The 14,233-nt window shown below is 42.2% G+C and overlaps 1 protein-coding gene across 1 annotated transcript in view; it reads left to right on the plus strand.

Annotated features, from left to right (window-relative positions):
• Positions 1 to 11,184, plus strand: part of LOC148187465 (uncharacterized) — a 37,083-nt gene extending 25,899 nt beyond the window's left edge. The window contains exon 5 of the mRNA XM_088087679.1: positions 11,039 to 11,184. The gene's annotated coding sequence lies outside the window, so the exon portion shown is untranslated. The remainder of the gene's footprint in view (positions 1 to 11,038) is intronic.
• The last annotated feature ends 3,049 nt before the right edge of the window (positions 11,185 to 14,233 follow it).

The following is a 14,233-nucleotide window of genomic DNA, read 5'->3' on the forward strand; positions in this document are numbered from 1 at the left end:
ATGTGTATATGCATACAAACCTGAGTGTAGGCGTGTTTGTGTGTGCACTTGTGCATGCAGGTGCGTGTGTCGCCCTCAGTACATTATGGAAAGTGCTATTCAGTCTGTTCCGCTTGGTGTCAGGCGGCCCCTCTCCCCTGTATGCGGCAAACCCCTCATTTAATGCAAATGACAGTCATCTAGAATCCAATGCATCTCTCATCGCTGCACATTGCCTAATCAATGTGAAGTGCTGTGTAAAAAAATACATTGCCTCCCTGTAATAGTTGTTTTTGACCGAGTCAAGTGCAGCTCCTAGAATTAATCCCAACCTGAGATTCAATTATGGGCGCCTGGCTAAGCAGAAGAGGGATAGCGCTGCGAGCAGGGGTGAGGGGGACTGTGATTGTATAGTGAAGCTTGTGCGTATGTTTCTGTATCTGTGTGAAGTGTATCTATATGTGAACATTCCTGGTCTCGGACCTGTGGGTGAGTTATATATGAGGGCTTATAATGCAGTGTTGCTTTTGGCCTTCACTGGCTTGAATCAGGGGCAAAAGGCCCTCCGATCTCTCCCTCCAGGAGTCTCATCGTCATTCAAAAGCAGCCCACGTCAGTCTCCCCGGCCGTGCTCTGGGTTGCAACGGGAGATGTGGAAAATTGGCTGGTGGAAATTCACAGTTGTGAAACCTCATTGTCACCTTTTTCTAATGAGTTCCCTGATCATCAAATGTGTTCTCAATTCTGACATTGCTCGAGGAAAAAGGGAGGAGGAGGTGTAGACTCACAGCCTGGTGGGTGGGAGGCGAATGGGAGCTACAGTGTGGCTTCATCAATGTGCATGAAAAGTCAGGCTTCCGGAAATTCATTTCTGCCGCCTGAGCCACATAAGCATGTTTCAGGTCAGTGTTTGTGCAGCGACGGAGATGCTGTGTTCATTATAAGGTGTTAGAGTGGCTCTTGTAAATTTCTTTCACATTTACATATTGTTGTTGTTGGGATCCATCAACACCTCAATTGCGTATAACGACCAATTTGAGGATATTAGATTAGCCCACCCAGCATGCACCTCCTCACAGAACACAGGTGGGAATTTACTTCAGAAGCACAAATTTATATTTTTGTAAATCTTAGCATTAAAATGAGCACACACCTCTGAGTGTACATATGTATAAAAATATACACTGACTTCCCATGCACATACTTTATACACACATACTTGTGGGATATGTGCCATTTACTATACACTAAAAGGTGATCTTCCATCCAGCCCAAGGACATTGCTGCTGTCTCCCATCCTCCCCCTCCTCTACCCTTCCCGACAGTGGGCCAATGACAACATAAACACAGAAAAGGCAATTTAGCTCCCTCTTTTAGAACTACTTTGAAAATAAAGGAATTTTAATTATGGACACAATGAAAAAGAAAAAAGGACTAAAAAGGGAGAAAACATTCACGCACAGTAAACAAAGCTGAAACAATTATCTTCTGGTGACCAGTCGGTGTTTTTAGAACAGTCATTTTAATCTTTTATTTACTGCAAAGAGAGAGAGGGGGAGCGAGAGAGCAAGAGACAGAGAGGGGAGAAGAGGGTGTAAGAGAGAGAGAGAGAGGGGGGGAGGGGGTGAGAGAGGCTAGGGTGAAAGATAATATGCATATATTTAAAATATCCCCACCCTCACAATCAAAAGATACATTTTTTTTATTAGAGAAACAATTTTGCCACACACACACATACACGCACAAACACACACACTCACACGGGTGGAGGCGGGGGTAGTTTGTCATTTGTTGTTGGAAATTGCTCGCTGTCAACCCCCAAAGACAACATTGCATTTTTCCATTCATCAGTGAAAGAGAACGGAGTGACATTGTGAGTTTCCTCTGGTGGGATAAAGCCAACCGACAACAACAGCAACACCACAATACAATGTGATGATGGCAGAGTGATTTTAGAGCATAATTGAACCTAGAAGTAGCCTTTTGTTGACTTGTGGTGGAGTCACAGAGTGGCAGGCAGGTTATAATAGTCAGGTAATTGACATTCAGATGATTCAGATGACCTCGCATGCACAATGTAACATGACATTTAATGGTCAATTTCAGATGAAACACCTCACTCCCCTGTGCGGAGAATTGCAACACTGCTCAGTGAAATGATGAGGAAGAAATCGGGGCCCGTTTTTGACTGTTGCCTGGGCCTTGAAATTTGCAAAGGAGCTGTGCTGTGGGACGCTGGTGTAAGTGAAATATAATTAATCTATCACATCTATTCCAAATGAGCCATTGACACCTTCCCTTTGAAGCTGTGCTGCTGCGTGGATGTAGATGCGTATCAGCTGTGTCTGGCCCCTGGGTGCCTCAGATATAAACATTCACTCCACCGGATGCTGTTATCCTTTATTGAGTGACACTGATGCGTTATGTGGGATTGGCCAAGATAGCAAGGCAAAAGCTACAAATCTCCATTTGCAATGAGGAGAAAATTCCATAGGATTAATTTTCTGTATAAGACCCCTGCCCAGGCCCCCAACCCCCACCCTGTGCACAACTTCAGCTGTGCAGCCCGGTGTTAAAAGACCCTGAGGAATACTGTCTTTGTCATCCTGCCGTTTGGGGCCGAAGAATAAGAGAAGTTTTAATCCCCATTGTCCACAAGTCTGGGAGGAGGGGGGGTCGGCGGCTGTAAGATGATCCAACCGGCCACACTAATCCCTCCATACCACTTTCGCCTTCACATCAAAAACACCCCCACCCTCCCACAAAGCAGCGGTCTTGTGCGTTGGACCCCAATGTGCAAATTCTAAAGAGGAAAATGGAGCAAAGAAAAAGTTGCAACAACAGAGCAGAATAGACTTAAAGACAGTTGCACAGAAGATAGGGTGAGCTCCGGGGTGAGGGTGGGGGCATGGTAGGCTCCGTCGCTGCGAGAACACACGCTCCCTCTGCTGCCACTCTCCCCCTCAGGTCGGGCCCTGATGCTGCTGCAGTTGCTCTTTTATAGGTCTCCCTGGCAACTGAAATATTCGCCCGAATCCTCCGTATTTTTTCATTTTCTAGCAAGACTACAAGCCAGGGGGAAGGGGGGACAGGTGCCACTCAGCCGAATGCACATGGGCTTACCGTTGTACACAAATACCGACTGTGATACACCATATTGTTTCTTTCTAAATCCTGCTGGATTAGCCAGTAAAACAAAAAGGCAGCCAAATGTGAACAAACAAAAAAAGTGGGTATTGTGGCTTCCAAGGGCTCTTTTTGCTGGTGGATCAAAAGTGATTTTTAAGAAATGATCAACAAAATGTGAATCTCACTTCAGGCTCCTTAAACAAGAGTTGGATATGTCTACATGGGGACAGACTGGTTGTAAGCATTCATAATCAGGCAGTAGTAATTCATGATTTGGTGGTTTTGTCCACATTTGATGTCTCTTGAACCATCTCTAGAAACCAAATTGCGTCAGAAATCACCCCAAAGAAGAAAAATGTATTGCACTGGCATCTGATAAGAGTGACGATCCTGATGGTGATGATGAGAATTGATTATGATATGAGACATCTTGATGAAGAGGGGTTCTCTTTCTCGTGAGGGATTTAAATGCACAGCACTGGGGGAGAACCAATATCTTGAATGAAGTATGTCCAACTCCACCATGATAGGTGGTGTTATGCCCCCTTTCAGCTAGTCGCTATAGACTGAATAACAATGTTTATTTACAGTAACTTTGGCATGGAAAACAGTTGTGTCACGTACTTATATTCAGACAGCACTGAGCAAAGTCGGCCTCAAGTTAAGTTTAAGTATATGCTATAATTTAAATATTTTTCATCACTTTACCTTGCTTTCAGACAGCCCTTACAGATGGAAATTTGACGCCATTATTTCAAAAATCCCAGACTTTTGTGAAAAACACAATTTTTCTCATCTCTTCTGAACAGCAGAGTCGCTGGTTTACTGCTGCCTCAATCAGCTGTTGTGTAAGGTAAAGCAGAGCAAATATTCAAATAAAGTATACACTAAACCTGATGTTGATTTTTTTTTTTTTTTAGGCGGCTAAAATATGTTTTGCTGCGGCCTCATCATTAGCAGTACATTGCTTTGCTTCAGTGTTGTGGGACAGTACTTTATCAGAAGAGGAGGGCGGCTGGGGTGTTTTTAATTTTTTAAAAATAAATACAAATACTACCATTTAAAGTTTTATGCCCCTCACCTATGCCAAAATTCAAAACACAAGTCCCTCCAAAGTGCTTAATGTCTTTTAAAGGTATTGCCCGATTTGGATCACCTCTTCCCCCTCCTAAATAATGAGCGGTCCCAGAGTAGCGACTGGGAGCATGAGCAGAATGCCTCGGCCAGTTCAGGTCCAGCTGCATGAAAGAGTAGCTTGATCCTGAACTGAATTATCTAGGTGTGTTAGTCTGACTTTGAGAAATTCAATTTAGTACGATTTAAGTTGAACGAACATGTTTACATGTGTTTTAAAAGTCCAGTTTTAGTCTGACTTACAGTAATTCTTCTTTTTCTAACATCATGTAAACATAAGGCGAGAAATGCCAGAGCTCAAGGCCACTGAAGTCATTGAGACTGTCCACTCTGTGGCCTCTGGGGGCACACACACACCTACACACACACTCACACACACACACACACTGGAGCTCTGATGAAGTTCACTGTAATAGAGAGTGCGAGGAGTCAGGGTGGGGGCAGGGGGAGAAGACACGGGGGGGTGGTGTGTGTGAGGGAGCCAGGAGACAGCCGTTTAAAATTCTGTTTCCTGCAAGTGAGGAGGCTAATCCTGCCCCCATAATTCCCTGCAGCCAAAGCACCCCTCCTTCCTCAACATCACCACTCCCTTTTTCTCTATCTCGCTCTCCCTCTATCTCGCTCATTCTCTCTCTCTCTTAGTGCACACTCCATGAGTGACAGCACAATGCCCAGGCCCTCGCACGCTTATCTAACTCTAGCAGATGGTCGACTTGGATCAATGCACACACGCCACGATCAATGGCTGCGATAAAGAGCAGCAGGGATGGTACCCTCTCCCTAGCTCCCTCTCTCCTTCTATCTGCCTCCCCTCATGCCCATCCCGCTGCCCCCTGCCCAATTGTTTCTCTGTGACGCGCGTTCATCTGCATCTGCACTGGCACCTACCCGGCCGCAGGCCCTCTGCTGGTGCCGGGGTCCCGCTGATGGCAGGGGTGCCCAATGTGCCGTCTGCCGCATCCATCCGCCTCCCTCGACCTGCTCCCTGGGAGAACTCTGAGCCCTCTTTCTATCAGGCTTATCATGAGATCACCGCTTCATCTCCTCCTCGCCCACCCTCCTCAACTTTCCTCGCTCTCTCTTTCTCTCCTACACTGACTCCGGCTGTATCTCACATGTTAATCTCTCACGGCTGTACTCATTCTTTTCAGCCATACAGGGAGCTTTCTGCTCCTGACCTTCTGTGCTCCTCTTGAACGCACCGTTTACCATGTAGTTGCCATCCTCTGATGACGCAACCTCATGCTCATCTCTTCATTCCCCCAAGGGATGGAATATTTCCACTTATACATCCATAATTCCTTCAGTTTTGTTTTATCCAGCATCTCCATCTTTAGAGGTGGTTGTCATGGGATGCTGATGAGACTCAGGTGAATCAAAGTGGGTCAAAGACAGAGCTGTGAGGAGAAAGTGGAGCAGAAGTCTGACTGAGTGAATCCCCATCAGGAACTATGGGTGGAAGTGGGCCAGGGTGCACGCTGCTAAACAATTTTAAACACCATAAGCAAAGATTGTATTCAGAAATGCACAGGGAGATCTGATTTGCCAACAAGAGTCAAAACAGGTAGCTACAAAATAAAACTTTTGAAATGTATTTTTTCTTGTCGCTGTTATGTTTCTACAACTTGAGGTTTATTTAAGGCTCAGACACCAAGACATGCTTTCTCCATTAAGGTCTGTTAAAGAGGTTCTCCAACGATTTAGTTTTGCTGTTCTGTTAAAGTTGAGATGGAATGAAAGATGCCTTATGAACCCTTTTAGATCACATCTCCAATCATATTGTGCAACTATTTAATTACTATTAACTATACTAATAACTATTTAATACATAATGCGATTACATGGCATAGTTATTTTACAGGCATCCCTTGACCTCTGACCTCAAGACATATGAATGAAAATGGGTTCTGTGGGTACCTATTAGTCTCCCCTTTTACAGACATGCCCACATTATGCAAGACTCATGCAATTTATTGCTGTCATTTGATTCCTAATCAAGATAATCTGATAAGAATTGCTTTACCTTGTCAGTATATACTTTACTACTGTTTTGTAATGCAAAATAATTGAATTGAATACATGCAAATAAAAAATGTGATCAATCATGATTAACAATTGAAATTCTGCAATTGATCGTGATTTTAAAGAATCAATTATTTGACAACCCTAATTTCTTCAAAATGTATCAAAATCCAATCATGATTTCTTTCTGTAAAAAAAAAAATGACACATGCTTACACATGCACTCAGCAAAGCTAAGATTAATAAGTTAGTTAGCTAGGAACAGCATGCTATATTGGTGTGTCTTTGGGTGTCCACGTCATCAACCTGCAGGCACGCTGACTAGAAGCAGTTCACTTTTAGGAAAATGGTGTGTGTGACAGCTCCAGACTTTGCACAAGTCATTTTAAAAGTGGACTGCTTCAGCAACTAAATCGATTGATCAAATTCCCATAATACAACTTCAGAGCCACAGAAGACATTTTACATATGTTTTTACAAGTTGAGTTGTACTTATTATGACAAAAAAAATGACATTTTGTGTAAAATCATCGGAGTGCTCTTGAAAGAGTTCCTTAAATTTTTATTCATGTGGCAAAACTGGTCTGTTAAAAAAAGATCTGTTTTTCAGTGTACTTTAAGGATTTTGTTTACTGAAATAAATCACTGCATACCAAACATTTAGTCACTTACCTGTAATGGTATCTATCCAGGAATATAGTTTTGGTTTTGTTTGCCCAGGTTTTCTGATATCCATCTGACACCCCTTTCTCAACCAAAACTAGTGAGTGCATGTAGGTTTTTTAAACACGGGTAAACCCCCTAAATATTGGCTATAGACTGCTTTCCCACTGCCCAAAGCGCAGAGTTTTATACACGGCTCTGCAGCAGACAAGCATGTGTGTGGATTTTTTTGGTGTGTCCGCTTGACATCGGACAGGCAGAAAAAAACAGGTCAATAGTAGAAAGCAGAATGGACAGAGGCCTGCGTTTTTTACTTTTTCAGTCTCTCTTTCAAACTCAGTGCAGACTACTTTGGACTGATGTTTTTGGAGATGGATGGTAATAACTGGCAGCGCCTCATTGCATCTCACTGGTTAAGGAGCTGGAATTAGCGCGTTCATGCAGATGCTGTGTTCCTATCAATGCCAATCTGAGCCAGAGGCGATAAAACCCCTCATCTACTGCAGTTTTTTGACCCTTGTGTGAACGCCAATTGTACACAATCCCACTGCATTAAAAAGCCAGATGTTAGCAGGTGTTAGCTGTTTTTTTATGCAGTGAAAATGAGGCTTGAGTCTTCTGTTGTCGTAATTCAGGTAAGCGGAAGTTCATTTGTGGTCTCCCTAACATTGAAAGAGCCAATAAAAATTTTACTAACAGCATCATTTTCTAGGATTCATGCCCCAGTTAATTGAAACACAAAATCAAAAGTTCTAAAAGGTACTATTTCTTGTGGTGAGATCTGTAAATTTTAAGTAACAGAGAGGGACACTGAATATGGAAAGAGCTGTTGTGAATATCACATTAAAATCCACTCACCTTCATTCTGGCGGCAGAAATCTCAGATTTAAAATGAAATTTTAATTTGGGTGAAATCACCCTTTAGAATAAAACTAGTCTCCACTGAAAGGTATGAAGATGTAACTGGCTCTGCTGCCAACAGCAAATTAACAAATGTTTCTTAAGCAGACAAAGTGAGATATAAATGGTGTTACATTACAGCTATTAAATGGCACCCATAGGACCAGTGCCTCCACTTAAACCAAAACACGGAGCCATGTGACTTGTCAGCTGCATAAACTTTGCCACAGAGTAAGCTCTCCCTTTCCTTCTCCCTTAAGGAATTTGTAATTTGCCGTTGGTGATGTAATGCGGTTCATAATAAGCCCATTAAAGCCTTTCTCTGTGCTGATGGAAAACGCAGTGGCAATATGGACACCTCCGCTATTTATACCTCTCAAATCCTCATGCATATTCACACAGTGCAGAGACGGGGAAAGAGCAGGCAGACACCCTGACAAATAAGTGCCTGGATCTCATTTCTTTTGGGGCCTAAGCTATTTCAGCACACTGGGGCCTCCTCCCCTCCTCACACTGTGGCCGCAGCTTCATCCATTCTCTGGGTCTGCCTGCTTTCATTTGCTCTCGGTCAACATGAGCGAAGGATGTGTGTGTGTGTGTTTATGTGTGTGACAGAGAAAGAAAAAAAAACAGAAAAAGAGAGAAGGAAGGTAGTAACGAGGATTCGCTGAAAAGTCTAATCTGTTTTATTTGAGGCACAACTCACTCCATACTCATCCATCCTTAAAGTGCACCAAACTATAGGCATCCTCAAGCAACTGTATCTCTCTTTGGTCACACTGAACATTGCTGTCTATTATATAAAGTTGTTGCCTTGCACCAACCATTCTCTAAGCTGACTTGTACCACTTTTCTCTGTATGTACTTTCAGGATTAGCGTATCATCAGAAAAAAACAGATCTACATACTCAATAATCACTTTATAAATGATATTCCAATGGGCTCCTACCCTGTTCCTCAATATGGTGAAATAAATGTTTTTAACAGTTCTTGGTGATGGCATCTCAGTTCTGTCTATATCTCTGTAATAATGGTAAATTACTCCTTCATAGAAATAATAACTCCAGAAAGGGTTTTACTAAAAAAAACCCAAAATAAACTAAAAAAATGTTTGCATTTGGTGTTGATTTTGACATGCTCATACTAAAACTATACAGGCAGTGCTATATCATACAGACAGGTGAAAAATTTAAGTAAAATCCTGCATAAATGAGACAAAAATGATTCATACAGAACATTATCATCACTGAGAAAATACCTTTGGTTTTAATCTTCTGATAGCCGGGTTCTACGTCTGCACTCATACATGTTCGTTCAAAAAGGCATAACTGTACAGTAACATCCAAGGGTGGTAGTGATTCAGTACAAGTAATGCACAAAAAGAGAGTAAAAAGGGAGTTTTCTGAAGGAATGAGTTCTTCTCATTTCCTGTTTTAAAACTGTACTTGTACTCTTTACTTGAGAAGATTTTTGAGCCAGTTATGTACTTTTAACAACTTCATTACATTTGACTACATTTGCTTCTTTTACTTGAGTAGGTTTCTCAAATAGGGATTTTCACTTTTACTTGAGTCATTTTTTTCTGGAAATAGTTGTTCTTTTGCTCAAGTATAGATTTTCATTTTATTAACCACCACTGGTTACACATAGCGTCCACATCCGGACCAGATCTTATCAGTCCCAGCTTTTCAAGTCAACATTAACATTATAGCTAGGTCTTAAATACCTTTTGTGATTTCTATCTCTCTATCTGTCTCAATGACTTCCTCCGATGATGAATAATCCTCCCTCTCTGAGATGTTGCCTTAATTGATTTATAACAACTCCCAATTTGTTTTCCACTGCCTTTACTGCCATATACTCATGATACTTTTAGTTACAGTTTCAAGTAAAGAAATCTCTGGTCTTACCTTTCGTCATCTCTGTTGTGTTGCCTTTAGCTAAGAAACCAGCCACAGAGTAGACAGTCTGCTTTCTGTTTCCATTGACATGTCCAGTGTGTGTAAATAGTCACGTGATATGCGTTTTCAGATTTCTGAAATGGTGAAAAAACACTTGTGTATATGGGGATTGTTTTTGTCGAAAAAGGCCTTTCTTTTAAAAAAAAAAAAAAAAAAAAAGAGAATGTATTAGTGTGAATGAGGCTATATAGTTAGCTAGCTGCCTATCTACATTAATGCAAAAAAGAAGCTACAGAAAATAATGTCAACAAGCGTGGATAAGATTGACAGAGGTACGCAGACGGACAAAGTCCACGCAGAGAAATAGATCATATTTCTTTAATAAATGTGGAAAACGTTTAGTTAAGTGCACCTAGCTGTTGCAACCCCTCTTTACAACAAGAAATGGGTTAACAGGGACATGATGTCAGATTGAATAAAGGAAGTGAATTGCACTAATGGTTCAGTCTGATTATCTGACAAGGTTTCAGAGACTTTGAAAATCTTTGCCAAAGTGTATCTAAATTGCTCTGGCATCTTTTGGTGGCCCAACACCTTACTTTTAGTTTGTCACATATCTGCTCATGTCATTATTGTGTCCCTGTGTGCTAACAGAGGGGAACCTCACACCTCCCTTGTCTGCTGCCTACTGCTGGACAGAGAGTCTGGCTGACCACACTCAGCTATTGTCACATGAGCTGTAGTCTGAAGACGCTGGTGCTCCCCCCTCTGTCCCTCTCTGTCCCCCCTCCCCTCACTCCTTAATCCTGCTTAATTTGAGTGCAAAGAAATTCACATGTGCCAGTAAGAACATTTACAGAGTACACTGCCTCCATTTTCCTCGCTAAAATAAAACAGAGCTTAAGCACTAAGCTTTATTGATCTTACAACTTGATAGTGTGATTAAGGGGGAAGATGGTGCCTCTAAAAAAGTTAACACTTTTAGATTGCAGGCCATGCTACCCCGCTTGGGAATTCATTTGCATGGCTGCAGAACCTTGGAAGGGGAGTCTCTTATATTTCAGCATGGAAACCTTTGTTTTGATGCCTGTGTGTGAATGTGTGTATTCAGCGTTATACCTTTTTTAATTGTTGGTACGCAGCAGAGAAAAGTGAAGGATTGCATGCCGCTTTGTTTACCCCCCTAAAAACAATTTGGAGCTTCTTAAAAGAATAACGTGAGAGAGTTGTGCTAACTTTGGCTGCCATCACCACCATTTACATGACATCATATGGTATGATCTTTTTGTGTGTTTATGTGTGTGTGTTAGGGAGAAAGAAGAGGGAGCCGTGGGCCAGAGAGATGCAGATTTGTCCCGATGGAGATTTGAACACCTCCATACTGTGGGTGGGCAGACACATGGAGAGACACAGAGCTAAGGGGCTGCACGGCCACCCGGTAGGAGAAAGTCTACACTCTGGCGATGGTAGGCATTAGTTCAGCACCAGCTCTTCAGCTCACACACACACACACACACACACACACACACACACACACACTCACACACACTCACACACACTCACACACACTCACACAGACAAACCCAAAGGCTGCAGAAGTAGCAGCTTTGATCACTGAATCACTGGCAGTGACGACATGAACACATCCACCAGTACCATTTAACCCACTTCCACTAAATCACAAAAACTCAAATTCGTTTTTTTCTCTACTCTCGACATCAAAGCGCGAGGCTGTTTCGTCCATCTCTGTTTAAAAAAGACAAAACACCATTCAGTGCCTGTCTATAAATGTCATTTTGGAACTAAAACTTAACATATTAGATGCACTGACAAATAAAACAAAAGTAAAAACCCTCACCAAGAAGCTGAAAACTGTGCCATATTTCCCTAAGATTCTGTTCACATTAAGCCAAAAGGTAAGGAACACGAAACTAAAAAATCCTCCGCTGACAAAGGCACTATCTCATTGTTTGTGATACTGAATGTCTCAGATCTCATTGGCATCTTCCTCTGGCAGCCTCACTCGCTTTCCTTTTTGTATTTTCATTGTGGATTGTTGTTTACTGGCTCCAGCGTGTTATATCAGTGCCTCTCTTTCCTCAAAACACCTACTCATTTGAGGACTGATTCATTCCAGGCTAATTCATATTCCCGAGGGATTAGAGACATCTAATTTGGTGATATTTCTGTCATGCACACTTTGGATGTAGTATTCAAACAGCCTTCCCCTCCCCCTTTGCCACGAGCACAAAAACACAAAAAACAAATACACTGCAACACATCGTGTAGTTATCGTGTTTGCCAAGCTAAGTATCTTCTCATGTGTTTGAAAAAATCTCATGTTCATGTCTTTATTGGACATCTACATTATAATGTGATAGGCAGATAAGGGTTCAGAAGAGGGACAGGAAGAAAAATAAGTCTCAGCTACATAGAGATAAGTCTTTCCAATATGAAATCAGGGTGCAGAGGCACATTGAGCACTCATGTGAGCCAGTGAATCCAGATAAGAGGGAGAAACTGGGAGTTTGGGAGATCTTGACAACCACCTACCATGGCAACATGATACACGGACGGGTGGCAGCAGTTGAGAGCCCGGCCGGAGTGAACCTGTCCCGTCCACGATACCTCAAACTTTCATGTGAGTCCAGTGCTCGCCTCCTGGACTTTCATGCAGGAGTCCGGTGTTTGCTTGTCACCTGAATGTGATGGTTTTTTCATGTTCCCCTTTTGCCTAAACCGAATCATCCGTGCCCTTGTTGCCTAATCCTAAGCATGTGCTTTTGTTAAAGTCTCTCAGTGTTGGTTTGCTTGTGCTTTTGTTGCCTAATTATATCCAGATTTTGTAGTGGAATCCCACCATGTGCTTTTGTTGACATCCCGGCATCAGTAGCAGCATCCTGGTAGCCAACAGCTGACGCAGGAGGATACCTGGAGTGGAATACTCACATTTGTATTTGATTGCTGAAGGGACCACATAGCACCATAAAAGTAAAAAAAAAACAAACAAGGTACATGGTAGATTTATTTGTCATTTTTGCAAAATAATTTGTCAAAATGCATAGCCACACCTGGCTAGTAAAAAACATAAGGCTTATATTTGAAATTTTATGGTACATCCACTTAAAGTGCTTGTTTTTGCTGCTGACAGGCTCAGATATTGTAAGTTGTATTGTATGTTATTGTAAGTGTCCAACAACATTGTGGGAAAAGAGCCCACGTTTTCACTTACCTATCGCTTGTTCCGTTCTGTTTTGTGTCCAAGTCTTGCTCAAGGAGAAGTCTCATGGACTTTTCCACATTGTCAAAATCAGATACATATTCAGCCATGAAATTGAAAATCTTCCAGATAACACTTAAGTAACGCTATCTGTATGGCACTCTTCTTCCCAACTCTTACTAATGTTTTCACCGTTGTTTTTCCTGCAAGAAGTTGCCTATCGTGATATTTCAGAATGAGACTTCTCGTTAGCAAGACGGACACAAAACAGACTGGAACAAGATGTGGTCTTTTCCATAATTCTGTCACACTTATAATCATCATGTGAGCCAGTCTGTGGCAAAAACAAGCACCGTTAGTGGACTGCAACAGCACTTTCTCAATACCGAGCCATTTTCAAAAGTTGTTGTTTCCATTAGTCGCTCAGATACAAATCATGGGAAAATTGGGTTCAGGCTGAAAAATACCAGAGTTCCCTTTTAACTAGTGATCTTCAGATGTGCTGTTAGGCAGATTTAGTTACTTTCAGTTACATTTGGATATAGTTGGCCAGGCTAGCTGGTTATTCTTGTCTCAGCCATACTGAGGACGATTTTATTTGGGTATATGAGAGCATTTTCTTGTACAAACTTCACAGCCCTTAGGGTGAAAAAACTAAAACAAACATGTGATGTATCAACAAATTAACTTTTTGTTCTGTCAATGGAGCAGCTCCAGGCTATGCATCAAATTAACAAAACAGTCATATTTTTCTCACTTAGAGAGATGATGTTGTTTATTTGTATAAAATTCACAGCCGACTGTCTGCAGGCGCAGGATGAAGTTAATGTTGAGTTTTCGGGTTTGAAGTGCCCTCCCTGCAGACAGTGACTTCTAGATTCCTGAAGCCACAAGCGTTGATGCAGTTTCTCCCCGTGTGCCCTGCTTTTCGGAGGGTGGTGTGACAGTGATGGATAGCTGTAAGCTTGGTACCAATAAGAGCCTCCAAGTGGTCGATTTGGGGCCCAGGGCTCCAGTAGATGGGCCCTCCAGGAGACCCACTCTAAATTAAATCCTCTGCGGCTGCCAGGCTACTATGACGCTTTCGCTGTGCCATGCGCCCATTCTCGACCACTGCCTCCAGCCAGCCTCACTTTTGTTCCCCAAGAACAAGTTTTTCCTCCTTAATTAATTCAACAAAAAGTTATTAAACCTTTGCATTTTGCCGACATGCCTCATCTGCCCCCACCCTCACGAGACACAAAGAAAAGGTAGGATGGAGAGAGGGGGCGCAAGAAATTAAGAA

This window comes from Plectropomus leopardus, chromosome 14 (genome assembly GCF_026936395.1).
Source record: "Plectropomus leopardus strain MGB_pleo_1.0 chromosome 14, ASM2693639v1, whole genome shotgun sequence".
Classification (NCBI taxonomy): domain Eukaryota; kingdom Metazoa; phylum Chordata; class Actinopteri; order Perciformes; family Serranidae; genus Plectropomus; species Plectropomus leopardus.